The 6127-nt window shown below is 44.7% G+C and overlaps 1 non-coding gene across 1 annotated transcript; it reads left to right on the top strand.

Moving 5' to 3' along the window:
* The first annotated feature begins 3230 nt into the window (after positions 1–3230).
* On the top strand, positions 3231–3368 carry LOC119931114. The gene has a single exon (XR_005451975.1). It is a non-coding gene; the product is annotated as a small nucleolar RNA SNORA7 (small nucleolar RNA).
* The last annotated feature ends 2759 nt before the right edge of the window (positions 3369–6127 follow it).

Genomic DNA, 6127 nt, shown 5'->3' with positions numbered 1-6127 from the left:
TTGATCATTGGTTAGGCTGGCCGGAGATGAGGGGACGCCAGGAGCAGAGTAGAGTATACGATTTGGCCCAAGGCCATGCTCCCCATTGGTGCTCATTAAATATTCATCAATTCTCAATTCTCACAACTCCACAGCCTCATGCTCCATCCAGCCGTGTGATTAATCTGAGATTCTAACAGAAAAAGGAAACCCTCCTTCTACATGTCCAGGGCCAGGCCTGAGCATTTAGTTGATATGAGTTTACGACCTCTCAGTTGCCTTTGACACTGTCGACCACCACCTTCTCCTGGAAATGTTATCCAACTTTGGCTTTGCTGACACTGTCCTCTCCTGGCTTTCCTCCTATATCTCTGGCCCCTCATTCTCTGTCTTTCTCGCGAGCTTCTCCTCTGCCTCCCATCCTCTAATGGTGGGTGTCCCTCAGGGTTCAGTACTTGGTACCCTCTTATTTTCCCTCTACACCCACTCCCTTAGAGAACTCATTTGCTCACATAGTTTCAGCTACTACCTCTATGCAGGTGATACCCAAATCTACATCTCCAGCCCTGATCTCTCTTCCTCTCTGCAGTCTCGCATTTCCTCTTGCCTTTAAGACATCTATACTTGAATGTCTTCCCGTCACCTCAAACTTAACATGTCAAAAACAGAATTTCTTATTTTCCCACCCAAACCCTGCCCTCCTCCTCACTTTCCCATCATTATAGACAACACCACCATCTTTCCTGTCTCACAAGCCCATAACTCTGGTGTTATCCTTGACTCTTCGCTTTCATTCAACCCACATATTCAATCCATCACTAAATCCCGTCAGTCCACCTTTGCAACCTCGCTAAAATCCTCCCTTTCCTCTCCATCCAACTGCTACCAACCAAACCCAAACACTTAGCCTATCCCACCTTGATTACTATAGCAGCTTCCTTGATGACCTACCTGCCTCCTCTCTCTCCAGAGAGGAGTCCATACTTCACTCTGCTGCCCAGATCGTTTTCCTACAAAAATGTTCAGACCATGTTTACCCACTCCTCAAGATACTCCAGTTCTTGCCCATTCATCTCTGCATCAACAAAACCTCCTCACCATTGGCTTTAAAGTATTCAAACACCTTGCCCCTGCTACCTCGCCTTGCTATTCTCCTACTACAACCTGGACGGCGCACTTTGCTCCTCTAATACTATCCTTCTCACTCTTACTCAGTTTCATTTATCTCACCGCCGACCTCTGACCCATTTCCTCCTCCTCGTATCCGAGACAAAATTACTCTCCCCTCCTTCAAAGCCTTATCGAAGGCACATCTCCTCCAAGAGGTCTTCCTTGACTAAGTCCAGTTCTTCCCTAAGTAATCCTTTCCTCTTCTCCCACTCTCCTCTGCGTCATCCTGACATGCTCTCTTTATTCATTCCCTCTCCCACCTCCACAGCACTTGTGCACGTAACTGTAATTTATTTATTTAATTAGCTAGTCATATTGCCTTTCTCCCCCACTCTACTGTAAGCTTGTTGTGGGCAGAGAATGTGGGCAGGTCTGTTTATTGTTGTATTGTACTCTCCCAAGTGCTAGCAGCAGTGTGGCTTAGTGACAAGAGCATGGGCTTGGGAGCCAAAGGACATGAGTTCCAATTCATTCATTCGATTGTATTTATTGAGCATTTATTGTGTGCAGAGCACTGTACTAAGCGCTTGGAAAGTACTATTTGGCAACAAATAGAGACAATCCCTACCCAACAACAGGCTCACAGTAAAGAAGGGGCTCACAGTCCCTGCTCCACCACTTATCTGCTGTGTGACCTTGTGCAAGCCACTTAACTTCTCTATGCCTCAGTTACTTAATCTGTAAAATGGGGATTAAAACTGTGATCCCCACATGGGGTAACCTGATTATCTTGTATCTACCTCAGTGCTTAGAACAGTGCTTGGCACATAATAAACACTTAATAAATACCATTATTATTATTATTAATAACAATAATAATCAATACGATTAAATTGAATTGACTCATAGTTGAACAGTTCATTTTGAATCCATTAACTTTCCTCCAAGATCCAGGAATCCAGCCATTTCTCACATCTGTAATCAGCCACTATGGACAAGCCTGATTCCCCATCCCTGGGTTTTGTTTTCTGTGGGGAAGAGAGCTGTGGGGAAAGGCACAGCACCAGCTGGAGTCAGGTCTCTTGCCTTCCACTTCCCAGGCCATGGATCTTTTGTACTATTGATTCATTCATTCATTCATTCATTCATTCATTCATTCACTCAATCGTATTTACTGAGCACTTACTGTGTGCAGAGCACTGTACTAAGCGCTTGGAAAGTACGATACAGCAATAAAGAGAAACAATCCCTGCCCACAACGGGTTTACAATCTAGAAGGGGAGAGACAGACATCAAAACAAGTAAACAGGCATCAATATAAATAAATAGATTATAGATATCTACATATATACATAAATGCTGTGGGGAGGGGAAGAAAAGGGAGCAAGTCAAGAGGTCAGAAGGGAAGGGGAGCTGAGAAAAGGGAGCTTAGTCTGGGAAGGCCTCTTGGAGGAGGTGTGCCTTCAGTAGAGCTTTGAAGGGGGGAAGAGTGATTGTTTGGCAGATTTGATGATTTGTTCCAAGCCACAGATAGGACATGGGCCAGGGGTTGACAGCGAGACAGGTGAAATCAAGGCCCAGTGAGAAGGTTAGCACCAGAGGAGAGGAATACATAGGCTGGGATGTAGAAGGAGGGAAGAGAGGTGAGGAAAGAAGTGGCAAGGTGATAGAGGGCTTTGAAGTCAATACTGAGGAGTTTTGGTTTGATATGCAGACCCTTATCTGAAGTGAGGGCATGGGAGGGACGGGAGGGAGGAAAGTTTCACCTTTCTTCTCCAGTGACCCAGAGAAGATGTGATTGAAGAAAAGCCCACCCGTGACCCATCCGACCTATTAAAAGAAGTCTCTGTGCTGAAATCAGTCAAGACATTAATATCAGAAGCTCAGGAATGCCATTCTGTGAGCTACCTTCTCTCCTATCTCCAAGAGTAATACATGTGACTTCGTTGTGGTTAGGGCATGTGTCTACCAATTCTTTTATATAATACTCTCCCAAGCATTCAGTATGGTGCTCTGCCCACAGTAAGTGCTCAATCAAAACAACTGATTGATTGATTGATTTCATTTACTGCCCTCCAGCTGGGGAAAGTCCCACAGCCCATTGTGGAACCCAGCAGATTTTTTTTTAATAGTATTTGTTAAGCCTCTCAGGGTCGCACCTGGAGAGTGTCCAGTACTCTACTAGTCTCGACTATGGGAGGAAGAGTCAAGCAGAAGCCTACCCATTCCATTCCTAGCTTGAGCAATGGCTAGCAAGTGAAAGGCAACCTGCTACAAGTCAAAACTCACCCGTGCTGGGCAGCAGCGACATGGGAGCAAGTTGAAGGCAGATTTTCAACTTTACTGCATGGAAGGAGGCAATGGTAAACCACTTCCATAGTTTTACCAAGAAAACTCTGTGGATGCACTACCAGAACAATTGCAAGTAGAGATGGAGCATTCTGGGAGAGATGAGTCCATGGTGTCACTATGGGTTGGAGACAACTTGACAACATAAGACATTTGTTAAGCACTTATCAAGTGCCAAGCTCTGTTTTAAGTGCTGTGGTAGATCAATCAATCAATAATATTCATTGGACATCTACTATATGCAGAGCACTGTACTAAGCTCTCAGAAAAGTACAATGCAACAGAACACTGTTCCCTGCCCACAGTAAGCATGCAGTCTACATAGAAGAGAGGTGGTAGACATGTTTCCTTCCCACAACAAACTGGACTGTCATGGTTTCCATGGGGAGGGGAGTCCAGGGAAGACCTGAGGGAAATGTACTTGCTTAGCATGCAGAGAAAGGCCCCATGATGACTGGACCTCTATCAGTCTTGAAGACACATTTTAAGCAGTCAAAGAAAAAAGCTTTCAAAGCCAGATGATATAAAAACTTGAATGCTCTCAGCTCGGTGCCCCTCTGATTGTAATTTCACAGGTGGGCTCAGAGTTGAGTCCGATGTGCCATCCGCTGACCTCCAAGAATAGATTGTCTAAATTACATTCCAGTATGGCCCGGGAGACAGGCAAGAAAGCCATTGATCATAAGGGAGGGGACAGGCCAGGAAACTGAGGGGAGTTGGTCATCACTTCAGCGGAAAGCCAAGCAGCGAGGGGTGTCCATCAGAGAGAATAACTAATAATTATGGTATTTGTTAAGTGTCTACTTTGTGTCAAGCACTGTCCTCAGTGTTGGGCTCGATACAAGATAATCAGGTCCCACGTGGGACCCATATCTACGTAGGAAGGAGAACAGGTATTGAATCTCCATGATAATAATAATACAATAATAATAGTAGTATTTTTTCAAGTGCTTACTTTGTGTGAAGCACTGGGGTAGATACAAGCTAATCAGGTTGGACACAGTCCCCTGTCCCATATGGGGCTCACAGTCTTAATATTCATTTTACAGATGAGGTAATTGAGGCACAGAGAAATTAGGTGGCTTGTCTAAGGTTACACAGCATTTCCTATATTTCCTAGAACCTAAGTGACTTGCCCAAGGTCATGCAGCAGGCAAGTGGTAGATCTAGAATTAGAACCCAGGCCTTTCAACTTCCAGTCAATCAATCAATGGTATTTATTTAGTACGTACTGTGTGCAGAACACAGTACCAGATGCTTGGGAGTGTACAATATAACAGAGTTGGTGGACATGTCCCCTGTTCATAAGAGCTTACCATCAGTCCTAGGTGCTTTCCATAGAAGGAGAGGCTGAGGCAGGATGGCACTATTACAGTGCCTTTCCAAGCCCAGGAGTACTCTTGAACCACCCCAGATCTCTGGGAGCCACAAATCATAGATCTCCAAGCACTTCCTACAGTGCTCTGCACACAGTAAGCACTCAATAAGTACAACTGAATGAATGAATGAACTCTTCCAACCTTCCCAGATCAGTCTAAGCCTTTCAAAACTTCAAAGTAGTTACTGGGGACCCTAACTCTGTCTTAGTTAATGGGGTGATTCCCTATTAACTTAAAACAGGGCTTGGCACTTGATAAGCGCTTAACAAATGTCTTGCCTTATGCTGTCGAGTTGTCTCTGACCCATAGTGACACCATGAACACATCTATCCCAGAACGCTCTATCTCCATTTGCAAGGATGAAGTCTCACACTTCCAGTCAATCCTCACCAACCAGGAACTAAAGGCCACTGCTAAGGTAGACTTCCCCAGGCACTGTCAACTGATAAACCAGTGGCAAGTGAAACAGGTTCCCAGGTAGCTAAAGGAGAGATCAGGTTCACCTGAAAATCAAAGTGATGTCTGGTACATCTCTCAAATAACTCTCCTTCGAATATTAATGCAACAGACCAGTAACCTGTTGTCAGAGAAGCAGGTCTAGTGGATGGCCTGGGAGTCAGAAGGACATGGGTTTAGATCCAGGCTCCACCACTTGTCTGCTGTATAACCTTGGACAAGTCACTTCACTTCTCTGTGCCTGTTACCTCACCTGTAAAATGGGGATTAAGATTGTAAACCCTATGTGGGACATTAATATATGTATATTAATGTCTGTCTCTCCCTCTAGACTTCGAGCTCATTGAGGGCAAAAATGTGTCTATTATTGTATTGAACTCTCCCAGGCGCATAGCACAGTGCTTTGCACACAGTAAGTACTCAATAAATACGATTGAATGAATGAATGAATAAATGACAGGGGCTGTGTCCTACCCGATTATCTTGCATCTATCCCAGCACTAAGTAATAATAATGTTGGTATTTATTAAGCGCTTACTATGTGCCAAGTACTGTTCTAAGCACTGGGGTAGATACAAGGTAATCAGGTTGTTTCACGTGGGGCTCACAGTCTTAATCCCCATTTTACAGATGAGGTAACTGAGGCACAGAGAAGTTAAGTGACTTACCCAAGGTCACACAGCTGACAAGCGGCAGAGCCGGAATTAGAACCCAGACCTCTGACACCCAAGCCTGTGCTCTTTTCACTAAGCCACGCTGCTTCTCTGTGCCTGGCATATAGAAGCACTTTACAAATACCACTATTATGATTATTTTTAGCCACCAAGTCCTCCGGGACGTTCTGGAATCCAGAT

Source organism: Tachyglossus aculeatus, chromosome 7 (assembly GCF_015852505.1).
Source record: "Tachyglossus aculeatus isolate mTacAcu1 chromosome 7, mTacAcu1.pri, whole genome shotgun sequence".
NCBI classification, from domain to species: domain Eukaryota; kingdom Metazoa; phylum Chordata; class Mammalia; order Monotremata; family Tachyglossidae; genus Tachyglossus; species Tachyglossus aculeatus.
This window is presented reverse-complemented; position numbering and strand designations above follow the sequence as displayed.